The following is a 23,034-nucleotide window of genomic DNA, read 5'->3' as shown; positions in this document are numbered from 1 at the left end:
TTCCAGCCAAAGTCAGCACTGTGGGTCTGTCAATACATACTATAATGGGTTTGGAAAGGCAGGAAGAGGTTTGATGTTCTCCCTGGGCTCATACAGGAGTTTTGGCATAAAGACTCAATCTCCCCAAACCCATGTCTTAATGAAACAAGCATGTGGAACTGTGGAAAAAGTCGTGAAGACCAAAAGATTGTAGAAGACCTTGAAAGGTCGGTGAGTCCTTCCCCCAGGCCCTCCACTGCTTAATGAAAATAGCTGATCTTGTCCCTTTCTTTGACACAGCTCTAGGTCACTGCTTTCAGAAGTGAAACTGATTTGGTAGTGGGGTAGGGAGGAGAGTGATTTCTTGATTTATTTTCTGCCTCTTTCTAGTGGCTGGGACTCATCCCTGATTAGGATATCGTGTGTGAGAAGACAGTCTGGCTGCAGCCTGGAGTGACACCCTTTGTCCCTGCTGTTGCTGGGACTGAGGAGATTGTCAAGAGAGTCAGTGGGTCTGCTGAGGTGGCAGGATCAGACTCCGTGTCCCTTGCTTGAGCACTTTGTAGAGACTCTAGCACTGAGGCTTGAGTCATGGTCTTTTCTTTGCCTTAGGCTAATGATACGAGCTGGAGTCATCCTGGCTCTGAGTTTAGACTCATCTGGTATAAAAAAAGGCGAGTTCAGAACAGGCCACCCTCAGACTCTAAACAAGAATGCTGTCGCTCCGTTTATGAATTCAAGATGTCAGGTTTTACATCCCCAGATCTATTTTCTGCTATGGTTTCTATTCAAGAAGGGCTGTGCCTGTGTAATGAGTAGCAGCTGATGAGGTCTTACAGCTCAGCATTACGCAACCAAAATCCATCCCATGTTATGCAGGAGCCCCTGGCATGGCACAGTGAGGAGCTCAGCCTGGGGCCAGCCCTGCTTTGGGAGCCTCCACATCGTTCCTGTGTCTCTCTGACATCTCTCAAATGTGTGCATAGGGGCAGGATTTGCTGCCTTTTTTCTCAGAGGGCAAGTTGTGAAACCTGTCCATCCTGATTTTCTTCCCAAATCCCTTAAAATCTACTCTGTCAGGATGTTAGGGTGTCCTTAGGGACAGAGCTGTGCTTTAGCAGTGACCGTGCCTCAGCTTCCAGGCAAGGTAAGTCTTGTGAGTGTAGATAATATCTTTCATTAATCTTTTATTTTGGTCTAATAAAAAAATCTCACCTCTCCCCACATCTGCTTCTTCTCCTGAGGGCACTGTGGGTACTACAGCACCTAAGCACTCCTCCTGGGATCAAAAAGCCCAGACCCCACATCAATCCTCCTGGCAGCAGCTCAATGTGGTCTCTCTTAATCCCCTTGATCTCCTTAATTCCCCCAAGAAAAGGGTGCCAGGGAGCTGATGAATTGATCTAGGTAAACAATGGCGTTTCATGTTCCAAGAATGATAAATAAATTGCTTCAGGTCAAACCAAAACAAATTATTTGCATTTTCATGGCAAACTGAGGAGAAAAAAAAGGAAGAGATTCCTGTAGGGTCAAGACCAAATATTTTCTTCAGTCCAAACCCCAAATGTTTTACTGCGTTTATTAACCTTTTCATTCAACTTCTTCTTTTGATTTATATTAGTTTGTAAAACAAAAAGGCTGTTTTGGGACCCGAATGGGAAAATGTCGAAATGAAACCTTTTTGTATTTCAGCAAAAAACCCAACCCATTTTGTTTAGAAGATTTTGAAACAATGTGTTTTGAAATTTTTTCAGAATTCTCCTCCCACTCTATTCTCTTTGTTTCCTTTTTTTTTATTTCCCCCCTCTGAGTGAAACTATTAGCCCAGATCACCCTGAATTTGCAAGCAAATTAATCTTCCAAAATCTTTAATTTCTGGTTTACTTGCTGTTACTGAAAAGAAAAAACCCAACCCAGATTAAAACATGAAATGCCCTGCAGTGCCTCTGAGAATCAGCTCTGGATGCTGCTGTTGCATGCATGGGGAAGAAGAGCAGCTGGGCACCTCTGAAATGGACTTTGCATTGGCCCAGGACAAGAGCAGTAGATAACTTTGCCTTTAAAACCTCTACTGCAACCACTACAGAGATTTTTTTTCTCACGCTGGGGGGTTGTGAGTGCCAAACTGGTGTTGCCTCCTCATCCCCCTCTTCAACAGGCCAACCTCCAGCAAACCTGGAGAGATTGTGACTTTCGTACTAGCTCAAGGTAAGGCACTCCTCAGGGATGAGTGAGATTGGTTACTCCAGATTGGAGTATTGGTTACTCCAGATTAGTATCCCTGAGAAATTGCTGAGGAGCAGCAACTTTACCTGGTTTTCAATCACAAAATCATAGAATGGTTGTAATGGCCTCAAATATCACCTTGTTTCAACCCCCTGCCACTTTGCACTAGACCAGGCTGCCAGCCACACTGCCTGTGGTCATTGTGTTTGAGCCATTTCCACATCCCTCATGGCACCCAAGGCCTGCAGTGCTGTCTGCCTGAAGCTGGTCCTGCCTGCTCGGCCTCTCTGGGCAGCCAAACCCATCTCTGGGTAAAAGTTCCTGGGCTGTCACCACCTTGGAAAATGCAGTCTGGGATTCTCTGAGCATCACAGAGAGCTTCACCATGTGTTGTGCCCTGAGACAGCCAACTCTGGGGTTTTTGTCTCTAAACAGGGCAGCCTCTACCAGCAACACTCAAAACTGAGAGAGAAGGGGCAGGAGGAAGAGAAGGAGCATGACCCTCAGTGTCTCACACCGTACAGGCTACAAGAGACAAAAGCCAGCTTTGAAGATTACTGCTTTCACTCATATCCAGCTGCTCTTCAGACCTTTCTCTCTTCTCTGTGTTAGCATTTTCCCTACTCTGTTCTTGCCCACAAGAAGAATGGCATGAAATATGAGAGCGAGAATAAAAAAAAAAAAAAAAAAAAAAGCTTTTTTTTTTTTTTTTCCTAATAAGGCAACAAAGTAGCCAACAAACTGGTTCTTTGAAACTGATGGCATGGAAGGAGTCAACTGGAAATAATTTTTGCTATATAGCCTTAAGACTATTTCCCTTAAGACCCTGGCAAACAAGTAATATATTTTCTTTTGCATTTGTAAACAACAAGTTGCCTTTTTATTTGAGAATGTTTTGGCAAGTAAGCACAAATTAGTTTGTGGCACAAAGGGTGGTGCCAATGGTGGGGGGTATAAGCATAGTTAGGGGTTTTTTAACTCTGGTGTGAGAGAGCTCAGGGAATGCAAGGAGGGGTGTGGTGGCAAGGGATGAGGTTGTGTTGTGTTTGATGGTGCCCCTCACACACATGGACATCCATGGTCCTTGCTAGCATGGAGGGAGAGCCCAGCTGTCTGCAGCTTCCTCAGGGATATTTTGGGACTCCATCCTTGCTGCTGCCAGCCTTTTGCTTATTGTCTCTATATTTATGGACCACGGCACTTTTTGCCATAAGAACAAAATTCATCTCCAGACTCTGGTGCACCCCCGTTGTAGGGGTATTGGAGTGCCTTGATATCTGTAATCACATGAGGAATGGTATTTCATCCCTGGGAGCAGAGTTAAGAGTTCCACAGATGCACTCAAGGAGCATCAAGTGGGAAGATGCGTGGCTCAGCCATGGCATTGGTGCTTCACCATCTGCCAGTCCCCTGCATCCCACCTTCACCAGGGGCTGGGATGTCTGGACCTCTGCCAGAGCTCTGCCATCACACCTTCTGCCAAAACTAGGTGACTCAGCCAGGATCATACAGGAAGTTTGTGGCAAAGGAGTGAGTCCAGAACCTGCCTCCTTCCCTTCTCCTCCCCTCCTAACCACAGTACTTGTCCTTTCCCTTTAATCTGCTGATCCACAGGCAGGACAGTGGTGCACACATACATTCAGAGGGTGTAGGAGAGGACTGAAGGAGGACAAAAGGAAGACATTTGGGTTTGGTAGCATTTTACATCCACTTTGCACCACTTGGAATAACTGCATGCAGTGCAGAGCAGTGGAGAAATAGGCTCCCTTACCACGGGACTATTATATTACATATCCCATAAAACAAGCCCTTCATTTTGCTCATTAAAATCAGGCATGCTTGTTTGTTGGAGTTCAGCAGTACAGTATTTCTTCTATTTGTGGGTTTAGCTATAAAACCGAAAGAAAACTTTTCTTATGGTTAATTTTCCTTTTAATTGCTCATGGTAGAGTCCTTCTGACTCCAGACCGTTTCTATAATTACTGGCCTGCATTCTTGCCCCCTGTACCTCTTTTATGGGGTAGGAGCACTATTTGCCTCTCCTGGGTCCAGAATCCTTGTCGAGATGAAACTGTAGAAATGCAAACACAAATCAAGGCTCTCAGCTCTTGTGTGTTTTTTATTCTTGTAGCCAAACAGAAAATGGCCTTTTCCTTTTCTCTCCAGAAATAAAAGAATTTAAAAAAAAATCCATTTAAGATATCTTTCTTGTGTTCTGGGTCTACAGTTGTGAGAGGGTATGCTCTGGCTGCAGTGAGAGGATGGGGACCTTAGAGTGGTTGAGAGTTCTGCTTTGGCCACCAAGTTGCTGTGTGGCCCATGGCTCTTCCCAGCAGACAGGGCTTCATGGCAGAGCAAAGTGAAGCTCAGCACACCAGCCCTCCCAGGCTCCCTGTCCCAGCAGAGCTGCTTCTCTGTCCTGCTCCAGGCCATAAACCCTGGCTGCATTGTCAGACCATCTGGGCAATGTCTCACAGCTCTTTGTAGTTCAGTAACACCAAGCTGGTCTTCAAGGGTAGCTGGAGATGTCAGCTCTTTGGGGCAGGCAAAGGACCTCATAGGAAGGCAATATTTGGGGTGCTTTTTGTCTGCACCTCCATTGCAGAAGGAAAGCAGTGCCCCAGCTCCAATCCCTGTTAACTGTGCCTCTACCTCTCCCTAACCTCCTCCCCCCTTTTTTGGGAATTATTCATGTCTCAAGTAATTTTTCCCACTCCCAATGTGCCAGAGACTGTTCTGTGCTCACTATAGCTATGAACAGTATGAGAAAAAATTCAGTTTAATTCTCTGCCTGGTGCCATGATGATTCCAAATGTGAGCTCAAGGCATAGCCTCAAGACTGGAGTGAGCCAACCGACCAGACTTGCACCCTAATTTTCATCAGCCTAAATGGCACAGAGTCAAATTCCCCTTAATTTGGCTGAAGTTCAGTTACTGCTGCCAACAAGGTGGCCAATGATGCCCCAGGGCTGAGGAATTCCTGCCATGGCTTAGGCCAGTCATGAGCAAGTATGACCAGCAGAAGTTTAGGTGAAAGGAGTTGATGAGCTCATATCAGCTCCTATCTCTAGATTGCTCTGTCCCTATGATTACTGGGAAAGGGCAGGTTTACCCAAAGGCACAGCAGGTGGGACACTGAGGGCAGACTCTCTCACAGCTCTGGAGGAACTGTGGACATCTTTCCAAGAAAGCACAGTGAGCCTCCACAGAGATTTCACCACAGAGAGACAAAAGATGAGGCACAAACTGAATGCTTCTTATGGTTTCTTCCAACCAGAAGCAGCCTCAAAGTGTCTGGTTGTGCTGCAAAGGGTGTGCTGGCCATGCTGGCTGGGTTGAAGGTGGGGTGTCTCTGGCTGCCCTGACATGCAGGGACACTTCCCAAGCTGCACAGAGTCCTTGAGCAGCAGTGACTGCAAAACCCATCTCATACCCAGACAGGGAGGGGATGAGACTCCTCTAGGGATGTGACACTGGGAGAGGACTCTGATGGTTCCCATTTTTCACCTTGGTCAGATGCACATCTGGTCTCAGCTGTGGATCTTGAGTCTCTCTGCTTGTGCTTTTGCCATATGTCTCTGAGCTTGTGACAGCTTGGTTCATGCTCCAGGGTAATGCTTATTTACTGGCAGTAGGTTCAGCATTTGCCAGGGTAGGCAAGTTATTTGCAGAGTTTCTATTTCCTAATAGTCTTATAATGCAGCTCACTGTTGATAGTTTGTTTGAAAAGTCACTTTTCATATATAAACATATTCCAGTCAGTTATTATTTGCTTTTCTAACTCCTGTTATCAATAGAATTTATTCTTAACACCCCTCCCCACTCCATTAGAAAATGTTGTTCTGGAATATTTGTGTGTCTGAAAATGATAAATATTGAGATTTCTGCTTTTTATATTTGTGAAAGGGCAATTCATTTATTCAAGTACTCAACTTTTGACCCGATCTTTGGAGTAGTCACTTCTGCTGGTTGAATTATTCATAGTGAATAAATTATGCCATGGATTTATCCCCTCCTGTTTGTGAGGCGTATGCTGAGTAATCCTGATTTCTGAGAACAGAACCATCATTTGCGAGAATTCACTGAATAGTTGCATATCCGATGCTTTCCACGGCAGCCACAGTCTGGTCTCCTCCTTCCCCGTCTGCTTTCCTGGAGACAGCCAGGAGACCTGAAATGGAGGGAGAAGATTAAAGACAAGACCCTCTTTCAGGGGGAAATAAGACCACCCTATGTACAGCTTGAAGGGGCTAGGGTTGAAACCCACAGTCAGTGGAGCAGATCCTACATCCCACCTCCATCTCCTTTGGTTGAAGTCTCTCGGCTTCTGCATTTGGGCCAACATGTATAATTTAAGTCCTAGGAATTGGAAAGAAAAAAGGAAAATCAGCATAAACCCTAAATACAAATCCATTCTGCAGACATCCATGCTTTCAAGCAAGGTCCTAAGGAATGTTTTTTGTCACTCCCAGTGAAACTCTAGGACTTTCATCTCTAAACCCTGGCAGAGCTGCAGATGAAAAGCTCCTGATGTGGAGCTCAGCTTTTGATCTCTCCGTTAACTGCATGCTCTGCTGAGGAGCACTGCTGCAGCTCCACGTCCCTCTTCCAAAAGAAAACAAGTGTTTTCTTTGCCTCTCCCCATTTAATATTATCCCAGTTTACCCAAGGGATGGACGGCCCTATTTTCTGAGGGTCAAATATTATGACAGCTTTGGATGTCAGTGTTCTCACAGTACCTCTGGCAGTTATCTTCCAAAATAATTTCACTTGTCCTTTTTAAGGAATAAACTTTCCTGGATACTTCAGCTTTGATTCTTGCTGGGTTTTGGGGAGGGTTTTTCTCTGAGGGACAGGGTTCAGAGCTTTATTTATTTTTTCAGAGGAAAAGTCTGGCTGTTTTGAGATAGCTCTTAAATGAAACATGGAGCATTGCCAATCTCTGCAGAAGACAAACAGCCTTGATGATGCTGAGCTACCACTTGCTGCTGGGATTTTGAGGGCCAAGGACTGAAAAAGTGAAGTAGGAAGGATTTCCAAGGGAAACTGTGTGTGTGTCTGTATGAGATTCACTGATGGGAATGGAACTGCTGGAACTGAGGGCTGCTCACCACTTAGAAGTCTTGCAGGTAACATTAGGGAGGGAGGAGCTGATTTTCCACTGTTTTATATGGTATCCTTTGCTGCTACAGAAATGGAATGTAAACCTCTGACATGCCAGAAATCTCTGTTCAGGAGTTGGTATTGCTTTACACCCACTTAGCACTCAATTTGTGCTGGCTCAAACATCTGCTTAAGACAGTGGCAAATCAGGATAATTTTGTGGTAGTCCCGAGTCAAGTAATAGTGTAATCAAAAGTAATGGCCTTGGGGGGCTGGTTTTTTTTTTTTTTTTTTTTTTTTTTTTTTTTTTCACATGCACTTGCTCTTTCCCCTCCGTGGAAAGGGAGTTGCGAGGAAGGTGCTCAGCACATCCCCTGGCACAGCAGTGCCCCCACACCTCCCATGGCTGGGCAGACTCATCATCCCATGCTCTGAGATGTGTTAAAACCCTCTATAAAGCAATCCTCTGCCTCTAAAAGCTGCGACTCCAAAGTAACATGTCGCAGAAAGCTGCTTTTAATTAGAAGGAAAAGTGTATTTTAAGAGCATTTCAGCTAATGCATCCTAAAGCCTCCCGTAGAGGAGACCAGTTATGTTTTCACACCTGCTGTGTTACTGAGGGGAACTCCCAGGGATTGCTCTGATCAGCTGATTTTAATGCACAGTTTTAACCATCTCAATTAGGACTTTTGGCAATTTTCACTAATACATTACATGCATTTTTAAGCCCAGTTGAGTAAGGCTCTATGTCTCCAGTAGTGAGAGGGAGTAAACTGGGTATAGGTTAACTAGGACGTGAGAGGAAGCACTGCAGTGCCATGGCATGACTCTCTGGACACATTTAGCAAAGTGGTTAAAGAAGAAAGGTACAACTTGTCTTTTCTTAGTTGTGCCATTTCTGGGATCATGCTGGGAGCACATCTGCTCACTCCTGCAGGACTTCTACCTTTCCCTTGCTGATGGACAAGAAGACACAGGTTGTCTCTGCCTCCCTGAGTCTCTCCAGCTTTTCTCTTTATTCTCATGTTGGGGGTCCTCCCAGGCTTCCCCAAAATCTTTGCAAAGATGTGGGATGTTCACTAATGTCCAGAACAGTCAGTGAGTGAAATACCTCAGTCAGCACAGGTGTACCTTGAGCACCCGGTGAATGGGAAGGGCTGTGCTCATCCCATGTCTCTTGTCACACACTGAACCCAAATCCAGTTCCCCTTTTTGCTGTGAGATTTTCAGCACATGAGCAGCCTAGTTTTTCTTCCCTCTGTTTCATCAGTACAACAGCACTGTTCCTCCCTTGGGACTCTAAGGACACCCCAGCAGCACTTGGATGCTGCTGTTTGGGCACCCACACAATTCCTTGCATCGTCTGTGCACTGAAGGCCTGGGATAATTTTTCAAAGATAAAATCCCATTCCAAAAATTAATTGCATCAAGTGCTGTGAGGTTTTGCTGAAACTCCCCTTTCAGATTTATAAGCCTGACAAATACAATTTTTTTCCCAGCTTGCTGGCCATCTGCTGATCCTCTATAAATATAGCTGATATAGTGCTTTGTCTTAAAAAGGAATAAGACACACATTTACACACAACCTGTAAGGGGGTGCCTGTGAAAGGTATTAGGAAACAGAGCTGGCCAGGACCCATGAATCACACAGAACAGTATGGCTAAATGTGCTGTGGGGTCAATTCACTCTAAGGGCTGAACAATCTTCCAAAACAGCCTGACATCCAGTAGAGGCCATGTTGTTTGTCTCTCCTAGTTGTTTTTCCTCTCACAGGATTTAGCATCCCTGTGAGGGGTTGAACTCAACCCAACTTTCACCTTTCCAGCAAGGTGCCAGATGGCTTGAGGACTGGGCCCCACATCAAAAAAAACCACCAAAAACCACCAAAAAAACCACCAACCCCCCCCCCCCCCCCCAAAAAAAAACCCAAAAAAACAAAACAAACAAACAAAAACCCCAAAAAACCCCAAACAAACAAACCAACAACAACAACAACAACAAAAAAAGGAGAAAGGAGGAAAAGGAAGGAAGGAAGGAAGGAAGGAAGGAAGGAAGGAAGGAAGGAAGGAAGGAAGGAAGGAAGGAAGGAAGGAAGGAAGGAAGGAAGGAAGGAAGGAAGGAAGGAAGGAAGGAAGGAAGGAAGGAAACAGCAGGTAAAGGGTGTGAGCACTAACATAAAAAGAAGGTATTATGTTTTCCTGGATTTTGCTACATGTTTTATCAAATTGTATGCACATAGGAGATGTCTTGCCTCTGCAGAGGTGAACATTCAAACATGGGTTATAAACTGGTTGATCAGCTGGGAAACAGCCTGATCCCCATGCTGATACCCTCATGCCCCTGCTCTTCGTCACTCCTAAACAGCATGTGAGTCCTTGGCATACAGATGTATATTCCTCTTAGGAGCTGCCATTTTTGCATATACATTTCCCTCTCTGTTTCTAGCCATTGAAGCTCTGAATGTATTTGCTCCCAGATTTTGCAATAAAGGAAGTTCTTGGCAATTTATTTTCCCTCCCTGGTTTGTGAATCCCATGTTGGCTTGTGGGGAATCCCTGCAGGAAGACACAGGCAAACAAGGGGCACAGCATCTCCTCAGGCATAAAGAAATGGCCTTTGCCTGGTTTTGTAGCCTGAGAAACCACGGCCAGAGCCCGCCAGAGAATGGGAAGAACAGAGGTTGGGTTTTTCTCCAGAGAGCTGGGTCTGTAAAGACAGTCTAATGGCACAGGGCTGGAGCATTTTGAGGCTGCTCCTCTCCCTATGACCTGCCTAAGCCAACTGGGATGAGTGACAGATTTCTTCTCCAAGGCCAGTGGGGAAAAATCTTCCATTGCTGCAAAGCAGCCTCAGGAGAGCATCTCTGTGACTGGAATGAAGAGCTTCTGCAGCTTTTTCATGCCTCTCTATGAAGGTCAGTGTCAGTGTCCCTGGCCAGGGAGGATCCCTTGCTCGTGCCCTGCCCTGTCCCCTTGCCTGCCCTCTCTGCACAAGCCCCTGAAGTGCATGAGTGGCACTTGGGCAGATGTTCCAGGGCTCCTCTGGCACTCCACAGTGCTCTCAAACCCCGCAGGCAGGGCCCTGTGTGCCCGTGGAGGGGGAGACGTGGCCCATTGTGCATTGACAAGGACTGGAAGACAGTAAACAAATAAATCAAAAATAATTGAAATGACACCATGGGAAATAACTCCCTGGGGCTTGCAAGCAGACAACTTCTTCCCAAGGAAAGTTACTGGGGATGCTGCGTTGGAGATGTCAATGTAATGACAGCAAAACCAAAACCCAGCCCAAACCAGGGAGCGTTTTACTTTAACTAACGGGTCCCTTTTAAGTGTAGGATGTTGACATTGTGTTTGAATGGGGGCACCGTAGGAGCCCAAACTTGCCATACATGTATTTCCAAACCTACCACCTTCTGTAGAAACATCAAGGGAATACATTTGAATGGAAATAAATTCAGCTAACGCCTATTGATGCAAATGGGTAATTTCAAGTGCATTAAAGACTGCGGCCAGAAACGCTTCAGCAAACAATCCAGATCATGTTTTAATTAAGGTATTTTCTTTCTTCTTCTTTCTTTTTTCTTTCTTCCTTTTTTTGTTCCCTCCATTTGTGGGCACAATAGCAAAGAATCCTCTCTGTGCCTGAGAAGACAAAATTACACCTAAAAACCAAAGCTGTCTAAAAACATGTGCTTTGATAAACATACATGGACATGAATTTAATTGTGCCCGTGCGCTTTCACTCTGCAAAGGTGACAGCTGAGCCAATCATCGAACTAATTAACATACACTGCAAAGAGATTCCTCTTTTCTCAGGCCCGGGACAGATGGCCTATGCCACTCAGCCAGCTTCCTGCACCTAATCCCCTGCTCCTATTTGCTCCAGTGGCTGCAGATATTTGCATTCACTCAACAATAACCCATTGAAACAAATCACTCCCTTTTTTCTTGCCACCTCCAAGAAAGCCTTACACACCCCTGCCAATGTGGAAATGCTGCCACAAAAGAACCAATTATTATTTACAGGAAAATATCAGAGAAAGGAAAAAAAAACCACAACAGGACTGCGGGTAAAAATAAAATGAAGCCTTTAAAAGAAGTAGGGCTGGGCAGTGGGGGGGTGGTGGGGGTAAGAAATAAAATAACATTTCTGAAAGGGTTTAGTTCATAAAGGACAACCCTTATTCAGAGTGCCTGGAGCAGGTTTTCATATTTTTTTGCCTACTCCTGTTGCCATTGAATCCAATAGTGTGCTTTGCTTGTTAACAAGTTTTATGCTTTATTTTGGACAATTGTTTTCTGCCTTGGCCAACAATACAGATTCAGATTTGTTTTGTAACAGTCCCTTTTCCAGCAGCCCACCCATTGCCAAGAATAAAAACGGTTGTAAAGCAAGATTTATTCTCAACAGTATCTTTTATCTAAGCACATCCCTAGACGCTCTGTGGAGAAATCCAGGACTGGGTAGCCTGAAGCTGCATTTTTCGTGTTGGAAGACTCTGGTGCTGCAACATCCCCAGCTGCTTCCCACCAACTGTTGCTGTCCCCTGGGGGTCCAGGGTGGACTCTTAGGAGGGGGTTCTGAAGGATGGGCAGACCTTAGAGTGGGGTAATGGAGCTGCCTTTGGTATTGTTGGTGGTTTTGAGCACCCTACTCCAACCTATCCTGCAGCCCAGGGTTGCAGACCAGTCTTCCAAGCTTTCTCAGAAGTCAGGGTGTGCTGGTTTTTTTGGATCCCATGAAAAGAGTGGTTTTAAAAATACACTAGTGTGTACTGTGATGCCCTGCAATGTGTTTTCAAGGATGCAGAGCCTTTGCCATGGCTGTGAGAAGAGTCCCCATCCAAGCTGCGGGAAGAGGCACTTCCCAGAGCCCTTTGGCAGTGCAGAGCAAGGAGTATGCAGTGATGGGGAAGAAAAAAAAGTAAAACCAATGGGGCATTAGGGAGATCAAAGAGAAAATTATTTGGGAAAATCCTTCAAAATGCACTGATACAATCTTAGGATAAGATTCCTCTAGAAGGACTTCTTCAGACAATCCTTAGTGCTTGGATACAAACCAAGACTGCTAGGTCCTAACAACACACCTGTAACATCTCAAATGTTGGTAAAAAACATTACCAGCTGCTTGGATAAGGTTTGAAATTATTGCTTTGGGGTTGGTTTGGTTGGTTGGTTTGTTTTGCTTTTCGAATAGAGAGGAAGTTCAAAATATCTGACATCCAGAATCATTCCCTGTGTTATTTCTGGTATAACTTTAATCAGTTTCATCACATTTATGCTGTACTTTATTTCAGCTGACTGAGATGATCCCAGCAATTGATTCAAGTGCTGAGTGATATAACCAATTAACTGAGTCTTCTTTCCTGGATTATGAGATACAAAAATATCTGTTCTTGGGAGTGGCACAGTTGATTGCATGGCCTCATGTTTGGCTACTGGTGCCTTGGGTGAGCTCTTCTAGGGAAAAATCAAAAAGGCTTCCTGACATCTATCTGCCCTGATATATTGGTTCACATAGTAGGATCTCAATCCATGATGGGTTAATTCCAGCATTAAAATACTATTAATCACACTCAAGAAGGAGCCTGCAGTGACAAATTGAATAGCTTCCCCTCCCTCTTGCAGTCTCTGTTCAGTAGAAACACTCGCAATAGTTCTGGAGGATTATAAACATCAGATTTTCAATGAAATTCCACAGGAGTATCCACTGAAAAATTCAAGATACAATTCCAGACCAAGGACTGTCAAAGAAACTCCTCAGCAAATATTTCCACATCCATCAGAAGAGTCAAGGCATGAACATTTGCTTCTAGTTTGAGATCTTTGCCCAGGCTTTGTGTTCAAGCACTCATGTGCTTTGCTGGTGAAATGAGGATTTGCAGAGATGTGCAGAGCCTGTCCCTGTGGACAGGTAGGTCAGGACACCAGGGCAGCTTACCCTCCTTGAAGGTGCAACAGGAGTACTTTATAACACAAAACAGCTTCCCAGTGATCTCAAACCCCAGGTACTTTTACTTGTTTTCACAAAATTTGTACTTCTGCTCCGTCTGTTGTCAGAGTCACATGGAGAGACCAAAGCAGAGCAGGAGAGGCTTTTGTCCATTTATCTCCAGTTCAACCAGAGTGATGACAAGCAACCAACCAACATCTGAGCAGGCTGTGGTGAAACTTCCTGCTTGGCTGTGCAGCCTTTCTCCTTGCAGATCGGCAGCCCCTCTACAGGGTCCTCCTGTGACCTGCAATTCCTCAACCTCAATTCTCCAAGGTCGAGTGCCCTAATTAAAACCAACAGAAAATGAGAATGCCATTTTGCACACTGCAGCTCAGTCTATGGGCTGGTTTGATCATTCCTATCACCTTTTGCACATTTCTAATATCTTCTCCACATCCATCCAGCATGGGAATGGTTACAGGAACACAGCTAAGAAACCCATTACAGGGGCGGTGGGCCCACTTGCTATTCCCTCTTATCTTTCCAACAGATCCAGTCTCTTCACAGAGGCAGGAATCCATCCCTGCTATTTTTCCCCTGGAGCTGTCTCCTACTCTAGACATCAAATGAATATGCAAGGTGGAAAGATTGCAGCCTGGTGAAAAGCTCTGCTCTTCTTTGCATCCTAAATAACCACTGATCTCTCTGTAAAAATAACTTCTCTGAGGACTGCACGAATTCACTGGCTGGTTTGCATGCAATTAAAAGAAACCCAACAACGACAAGAAAATCCCCTGTATTTTTAAGACGGAGCAATTTTTCATAGCAGGGCTTTTAAACTCCCTATAAATGTGAGATGCCAGTGGTTTCTCATGAAAACAAAAGATCCCGGGGCTTAGCTCTCTGCTGAGAGGGGAGGAAGCGCCAGGGTAGGAGTGAGGGAACATTCAGTCGGGCTGCTCTGACAGCTTTATAGCCCAGATACAATGGGCAGAGCCCCGGTACTGCCGAGCCCCATCCCGGCGGCTCCGCCGATTCTCCTGCCCGGCCCGGCCCGACCCGGCGCGTCCCGCACCGGGGCCCCGCACACCTTTGTCAGACCCCCCGCCAGAAAAAGCGGCTGTTTAGCAAAACAAAAGGACTCCCGTAATCTACTTATTGTGCCTCATTAGGATTGCGGGCGCCCTGCTCTAATGGGAAAGTTATAGGATCAGGCGGGCGGCGCTGCGGGGTTACCGCGCCGGGTAATAAAGACATTTTTTCCCCCGTTCATGTCCAAGCATGACAAGACACAGCGACTCGCTCCCGAGAAGCCGCTTGACATCTTCATTGTTCTACCTACGCCGCTAAACACTTTTTTTTTTTTTTTTTTTTTTTTTTTTTTGTTCCCCATCGTTTCTTGGGGTGAGCGTCCCGAATCCAAGCGTGGCTTTTCCAGGGAGAGAGAGGGGCTTTGGTTGGGCTCTTTGTCCGCTCCCGGCTGCAGGAGGGAGCTCAGCTCGCTCGGGCAGGATCTCTGCTCATTTTCAAAGGAGAGTCCTGGGCAGATGTTATCGGGGATAGTTTATATAAATCCGAGCCTAGGTTAATTCAGAAAATATGTCGTTTCTGCAGCAGCTGTGAACCACACAATGTTATCGTGGCTCCTGATATGCGGGCACTTAGATAACATGACAGTCCCTGGGTGATAGGGTCATATCAACCTTTGATGCTGAAACACATGCAAATTCCCCTTAGAGTTGGAAATGCAGCGCTTCTGGGGGCTGTTTAAAGAAGACATTGTTCAGATAGTGTTTCTCACTGAAGCTGCAGTTTCTTATTTCCCAAGGAGAGGAGCCAGCACTGTTGGATATTACAGAAGCCCCTTAGAAACATTTGAGAGAGAGCTTAAAATTAACCATTATAGCCCAATTTAAATGGATTTATGGAACATAAAATAAAACAAAAACTTGGCTTGTTTAAGAAACAAAGTCAAAAAAATCTGACGTGCTCAGTAAATGCAGCAGCCAGAGTCGTGCTGCAGAAAACATTTGTGAAACACTGAGCATTTGACTTTTTCTTCATATGTAATTTAATTCTAATGGACCATTTTGTGTCATCAGTGTTGAAGTGAGAATACTTGATGAAGTCTTCAGGGGAAAGGCTTAAAAAAACAGTGACATGGTAAGGACACAAAGATTTCAAAGCCTCCAACAGCCTAAAAAGGCCTCAGTCCAGAGCACTTTATTTAGGCGAAACAGAGGTTTCCAGCATCTGAGCTGACTAACCACACAGCCTGTTTCAAAAAACATTTAAAAGTAGATCACCCTTGTAGGAAACACATGTATTATTTAATGGTTCATGACAACGCTGCCTTTCAATTTGTTGAAACACATTTGAATCAGTGTTGAGGACTATCACACCCAGGGGACACTGGGGAAGGAATTTTGGATGGTGCAAGGTCATTCCCTGCTTTGCCTGAGATAAACTTCCCTCTTCCAAATGCCCTAATCTTTTCCTGATATCCTAGTGCTTACAAAAAAAAATCAGTATGGCTTCTTAAAGACAATGGATGGTCAACATTTGTTCTACTCAAAGATAAATTCAGTTTGTAATCTCATCTGAAGAGGAGCTGTCTGTATGGTGGTAAAATAAAATAAAGTTTTAGGTTTTTATTCTTATTAGATATTTTTTATATTGTCAGTGTGATAATACTAAGGTGGATTTATCTTTTGGTTTTTCCCCTCCCATACCTCTCTGAAGCACCCCTTGCACACACAGTCCCTGGAAGCAGGTGTGTTATGGTTTCTGTGAGGGATTATGGAATTGAAATCTTTGCTGTGGGTGATGAGGAGCCCAGGTCTGTGAGCCCTGGCAGTGCTGCTACCAGGGTGACACATAACCCAGCTCTCCTAACCACGTGTAAATGTTTGCTCTCCAATAAGTGCAATTCCAAACACAGTCTGTGCTTACATGCATGGAGTGCACAGAGCCTTCAAGCAAAACGCTGTAGCCAGCAGATATGGCCTTCCCAGGAATGCCATAGGAGGAGGGAAGAACAGTGGCTGTTCTTTGGAGGCATTTAGCCAAAGTGGGAGAGCACTGCCAGGGTGTGTAACCTGGGAAGATGCTGCCCTTTTGGGCAGAGCAGATGTATTTTGCAGAGCTCTAGGCAAGGACAAGTCTTGGAAGGTCACAGCTAATGTTTCACCCAGTAGCCTGCAAGGAGACCAAATGTCTTGGAGATACAACATTTCTTATGGGTGTCTCATAAAAAACTTATTCTTGCTGCATCCACTGAGCTGTCCCTCCCTAGAACAGCAAATACACAACAAAACCCAACCAAAAATGAAGTCGAGCTGTGCTGCCACAAAGAGCAATGCATGGGCTGAACCTGGAGTGATGCCATTTTCCTTAATCTGTTCTTAGGGAGGTAACAAATATCCAGTTTCTCTTGTGCATCTACAGCTTTGAGGCCTCTTTGTGAGCAGAGCTAAAGTCAAGTGCATCAGTAATGCCTGTTATTGTGGCAGACACCACAGAGAGAGCATTAGGAGCTCCCTCCTCACCCAGGGAACACAAACCAGGGTGTGTTTATGGCCCAATAATTGCTTGTTTGTGTAAAGTAATGATGTCCCTGTTTGGCTTTTAGACCAATTAGTAGAATAAAGGTGGTAAAAACACCAACATAATTAGTCTAATGACTATAAACCGCTGACACTAAGTGTAAAATCTCTAGCCTTTTTGACACCCCGGTTTTATAGTGCAATATAAGGAGGGCAGTAACGTTAGCATGTAGGGGAGTTCCTCTGCTTTTGTAGCTGACTTTGAATGCCCCTGCACAATCCGATGTGTTTCGATCGCCTGGGGTGGCTGGCTGTGGTCTCATATTAAAGGAAAGTTGCCTCTGCTAATTATTCTTTGTACTGCTTTTTCCCCTTGCTAATTAAGAGTGGCAGAGAGATTTGATTGTCATGTTTTCCTAGTAGTTAAAAAAAGACAAAATCGAACCTCTACCCACCCCAGATCCCCAGGCTGAAGCAGATGCTGCTCCTTGCATTCAGGGTTTCATTGCTTTATCAATATGTTACCAGCTGAGATTGCCAGGGAATTGCTACCAGCACTGGAAGGCATTAAAAATCAGCCCTCTAGTGCCAGCTACAATGCCAGGGCTGTGTTTGGTGGGTAAACAGGAGAGTTATCTGGATGTGCAGCTCCCTCTGAAAACATGAACAGCTCCACTGTGGCACCACAGCTCCCTTCCTGGTGCAGTTTAAAAGTGACTGTGGAGATTTTGAAGGCCAGCATCCACTCTGGGATAATTATTCACCTGGAGACTCTCTTGAAAAAAGCAATGCAAGTTCTTTTGGGGGTCTCTTCTGCTGATGTGAAAACCCCTTTGGTTCTTTCAGTGCTAGAGAGATGTGCTACACCATCCCTTTGTGTTGCACTTATGGCAGCAAAACTGCTATTGCTAAATCCATCCTTCTCCAGTGAGCTGACTTCTGCTGGAAAAATCCACTTTTCATTGCACAGGAGCAGCACAACTGGGAGACTATGCTGCATCACACAATGGCACTGGGTGCTCAGAGCAGTGAACTTCCATGTACCTGCCACAGTGGTGGAGACTTACATCACAGTGCACATTCCACAGCACAGCAGAAATTTTCTGATGTGTTATTCAGCGTGTTGTCTGATCACAGCCTGGGGCAGTTGGTGGATACCTCAGATTTTCCTGGTGAGTGTGGGGGATGAAGAGGCATTGCAACCCCAGTCTCTCTGCTCCTTCAGGCCTCCTTCAGGACTCTCTGAAAGTTCCCGAATTTGCCCCTAACATCCTGGACATGATTACCTTTATGACCTCTGCTTTTGCTCCATTTCCACACCTCCACACCTGCCCTGGAACAACTCTCTCAAAAAGGGGCTCCTGCATCTGTTTAAGGCCATGAGGGAAACCCAGCTGTCTCATTTTAGGAGTAAAGCAATGGCTTCACCCAACCTGTTTTCCAAGTCTGTCCCCAGAGGACTCTAAGGGCATGGGGACATCTGCAAACAGCAGAGAGACAGCCTTAATTTCCAGCTGTTGGTCATTGCAGCCACTGCTGGTTCTGCTCACCAGCAGGATTTGGTTTCCTCTTGATCTATTAGGGAAGCTGGTCTGTGGCTGCCTTTGCAGATGACCAGAATAATGAGACAAAACAACAGGGACCTTTCACATGGCAAATTATATAATAATGTATTTTTTTTCCCTAAAGTATTTTTTCCTAAGGACACATCTAATGAAAAGGAATTGGGAGTGGCGGCATTCTGACCATAAGTTTGAACCTCTCAATGCTTAGAACTCCCTGGATTCAGGCTAGTTTTGCTGAAGGCTTTTAGAATTTTTTGATAGTTTCAACGGATGTGAAAACCATAATTTGTTGAATTAAAGATGATAGTAAAGGGAATATCTCTTGCTCAGAAAGCTCAGTTTTGGGGTTTTGAAGCATTTATCTTTTAGCAACATGTCCATCTTTCTTCCAGCCTCTGCTGAAGCTCAGCCCTCATGCTCCGGACTGCTCTCTTTGCATGGCTTATCTAAAAAAGTTTCTGCCTTCCTTCACTCTTTTCAGATCAAAGGGAACATTATCAGTTTACAAAGCACCCCCGTTTCTTCCTGTCTCCCAGCACCTCTGCCTCACTAACCTTCCCTGCAGGGTCAAGGGATTGGGACCGAGGCTGCTGGGAGCCCTGGCTCCCCCTGGACAAGGGTCGCTGTGGAGGTTTTCTGCCCTGTGAATTAGAAATCCATGCCTAAGTTTCCTATGCCCAGGAAAATTTGCTTAGTCTGATGGTGCAGGGCACCAAACATTTCTGGCAGAAATGAACCCAGGGAGTTCTGGAGGGATTCAGTTTGACCCCCTGTCCTTGATTTGCTCTGCAGGGAAGAAAGGAATAAAAGGCATAAAAATGTAAGTTAAAGACAGAGTGTCACCCTTTGCTTTGAGTTTCCTGCCTTTTGTCAGGCTAAGTGCTCAATGCTATTTAAATGCAAGTTTTCCATAGGAGAATCCTCCCCCAGCCAGGCTTCCATGGAAGGTTTTGCAGTGCCCGTTGCCTTCCTGGCTGCAAGCTGGGGAGCAGTTCATCCAAAATCGCCTGTCATCACAGAGTTCACTTAATCTCGGGGTTTCATTATGGTTGGGTGATGTTTCCTTGAGGGTGGGAGCAAAGAGAGGAGGAAGCATTTCATCCTCTGTCAGGTTTTGTCACACAGTAGTATTACCTAACCACTTCTTGCCTCAGTTTACCTCCTAATTCAATGGCTAACAACTGGTGGTGTGGGGGCATTACAAATCTGTAACATTTCCAAGTGCCTGAACATCCCTTGTGGGTTGCACTTAAGTTGGAACAATTTCTTCAGAAATCTCTTTTGCTAATGCTGCATTTTTTTCCCTTGCCAAGATGGCCAGATGGATCTTAGTTAAAAAAATTGAATTAATATTATTTTTTGCTAGATTCTCATTACAGTATGTTACTGATAGAACACTTGCTTCTTAAATATTTTCTCTCTTCTATCTATCCCACCCCTGTCTTGCCCCTAAACAGATTCTCAATTAACCACGAGAACAGATTCTCAATTAGGAATGGGCAAAACTCACAAGCTCATTTTCACATATTTATATGGTTGGTCAATGTTTTCTGTCTCAGATGATATTTCTCATTGGTTTTCAATTAAATAAAAGCATCTGCTCACTGGAAAAATGTTTCAGCACAACTGAAGCTACAAACCAGTGTTGTTCTTTGGTAAAATATGTGCTGCATCTTTTTTTCTCTTGGTGGTGACCCTAATTTTTAACCTTAATTTTTCCCAGAGGTTATTGAATCCTGAATTTTCCCACTGGTCTAGTAAGATATGAGGTAAGGACCCTCTCTAAAAGCCAAACACAAGAAAATAAGTGAGAGTGTAGTTATTCAAGTGTAGACATGTCTGCTTCCCAATTCTGCATTGACTGGATATACTTGATTACACCTGAAGATACACCTGATTTCACTTGGAGAGCACACAGGTTGTCCTTCACCTTCTAGGACTGGGTGGAAAGCCAGGGTAGCTCCATCAGACCAATGGAGCTTTACTGAGAGAAGCCATGGGATTTTATGGCTGAAATTCCTGCCTGAGCAAATCACTGTGATTCATGCTGTGACTTGAAAACGCAGTGGATGTGCTGAAGGCCAGATTATCCCAGAAAAAAACCCAAATGGCCTCTGTATTGGTCACTCATTCTTTCCAGTGGTGGCTCTGAGCACAGTCCAGGAAGGACAGAAAGGGATTGATTCACCTTCACCACTGCTGAACTCAAGCAAACTCCAGGCAAAGCTGGTTTTCTTGGGGGGGAGCTGAGGTGAAGAAAAGTTAATTTGTCTGCCCAGGTGAGACCATCCTTCCTACTGTAATTTCATATTTGAAAACACAGCCCTGGCCTGAAGCCTATTTTCAGGATTTCAGCCTGTCCCAGGTCAGCCCTGGAGCACCAGGAAGGTGGGACAGGCTGTCCCTTGCTGCTGGGATCTGCGGATGGGTTTAAGCACCGGATTAGCTGCAGAATAGCTAAGCTCCTATAAGGCTTGGGAAAACATGCTGCCCTTCCATGCTTAGTGGGTTTGCCAGGCTCTCCTGTCACTTAGAATGAATGGGGAGAGAAATCATTATTTAATTATCTGGGAAGCCCTTTAAAAGACTAATCAGCAAGGAATTTCTCTCCAGTAGTAACAGCTGGCTCTCACACTATGAGTCACAAAGAGAGATATTAAAAGGCTGTTTTTCTCAGTTAGTGAACTTATTAACTGTGCTCTTCTCTTTTATAGAAATGCTGCTTTGTTCTCTAACAATGGTCCCCAGCCCTTGAGAAACATGACAGCATGCTGAAGGGAATGGGCGGCTGTCTTACTGTAGATTGGGGTTTACCTAGTCCAGAATCTCACACTTCAAATGTCAGTTCTGCTTTTTTGGGGGGTTCAGATGAGGCTCTTCCCTGCAGTAAAGGGGTCTGTCATGAGAGGAGTCAAATAGAGGATGCACCAGGAAGGGGCACAGCTATTTGTGCAGTGACAGCCAGCAATTCACTGCCCTGCTGCCCTTGTAACTAGGGAAAATTGCATCCAAGCTGACTTCCCTTTGGAGAAGCAGTGGTTTGCCTCAGTGCTGTGGGAATGGCAGAGAGGAATGAGCTTAAAGGAGTGGGTTGGGCAGGATGAGATGAAAGATATCTCTCTGAATGAGAGTGGGACATGGAGAAGAGGTGTTCTTTTCAGGACAACAGCTTCTACTCAGGGCTGTGAGTCGTCACCAAGTTGGGAAGACCTGACCCAGCTCTGCCCAGAAATCTCTCTGCACCAGCTCTCCTCATGCCAGTGCTCAACACTGCTCTCTTGATTCAGGAATGATAACAGCCACTGGGCACCTATTAAACCTCAGCGCAAGGAAGTGGTTTTAAGTTCAAGGGACATCTTAAGTGGTATTAAATGAGGGAAGCCATGTCTCAGGCTAATTCTTATTCCAGGCTACCCATTCCTATCTCTGGGCTTACACTTTGGGCACCAGGTTTGCTCTCCTCTGCAATCTGCTGTTGTGTAATGAGAACTTCAAAACTCAGACCCCATCAGCCCCTCCAGCTCTGTCAGCCAGACCCTTGGCCTTATCAGAGTTTTGCAGAGTTTTGCTGTCTTCCTTCCCTGGGCCTGTCAGCCCTCAGAGGGTTTAAACATGCAGCTCTTCAAACACAACTGGTCGAACAGTGCAGTGTAATTGCTGTGGGAGTGTGGGGACTGGGGACCAGATCCCTGCAGGAAACTGGAGCACAAATGACTGGAGAGGGGCTGGTTGTGTGGGAGAGCAGCTGGGCAGGGGCCAGGGGTGTGCTTGGCTCTGGTGGGGACCTGAGGTTTTGGGGTGCACATGTGTGGTTGTGTACCTCGAGGAGGGACTGAAGGGGAATGGGATTACAGTTTACTGAATATCCATTCCCATATGCACAGTGATTTGCTGCTTTGAATTTTTTTTTCAAAAATATTTTTCTCTGTGCATGTGTATAAATTTCAGACCTCCAAAAGAGGCTTCCCTCCCCCCCAAGATCAAGCATTTAAATGTGAAAAATATTTACAGGGTCAAATTGAATTCCTACTATTTGAGCAAGTGTCTCAGCTCAACAGAGAGGAGGAATCTCTGTCCAGGTGACATTGGGCTCTCTGCTGCAGGGGAAAATGAGCAATAATGTTTACCTTGCACAGACAAAACCAGTATGAACACAGCCATCCTCTCCTCTTCGGGGGCCCTTGCTGAAGACAGACGGCTCAGCAGTCTGGCAGTAATGGATAAATCTCAAAGGGCAATATTTCAGCTTATATAAGGGGATGGGGCTTCCTGCCAAGTGAGCTTCTACAATTTACATCAGGGAGGATTTGGCTGCAGATAAATCAGGTAATCATTCCCCTGGAGGAGCTGCGGTACCATCAGCGCTCACCTGTCTGCTCAGCATCAGAGCCAAGCCCGTCCTCCCCCAGGCAGCTCCAGGTATGCATTGCACATTTGGGGTGCTTTGGGAGAGGGAGGCCCTGGCAATGATGAGAGGCATTGGCAAACCCAGGCGTGCATAAACATTGGAGAAATAGGTGTTTAACTGGAGTGCTTTCCCTTAGAGAGGAGACCCCGCCAGGTGGGTGAATTGCCCTGAGGGATCCATGTTCAGCTCCCTCCTTTGCCTCTTTTTTCTGTGTCATCAGTCTCTTGGTCTGCTGCCTGCCAGCACCTCCTTCAGTCTCCTGGCCTGAAG

General features: G+C 45.4%; 1 long non-coding RNA gene across 1 annotated transcript; it reads right to left on the bottom strand.

The window, feature by feature from the left end:
* Positions 1-6,222: 6,222 nt before the first annotated feature.
* LOC310910067 lies at positions 6,223-22,560 on the bottom strand. Its single transcript, XR_014590245.1, has 3 exons — positions 22,484-22,560; positions 6,501-6,564; positions 6,223-6,376 (listed from the first exon to the last, which is right to left on the bottom strand). It is a non-coding gene; the product is annotated as an uncharacterized lncRNA (long non-coding RNA).
* Between the last annotated feature and the right edge of the window lie 474 nt (positions 22,561-23,034).

This window comes from Zosterops lateralis, assembly GCF_965231275.1.
Source record: "Zosterops lateralis genome assembly, chromosome: 5".
Classification (NCBI taxonomy): domain Eukaryota; kingdom Metazoa; phylum Chordata; class Aves; order Passeriformes; family Zosteropidae; genus Zosterops; species Zosterops lateralis.
Note: the sequence above shows the minus strand (reverse complement) of the source record. Positions and strands in the feature narration are given on the sequence as shown.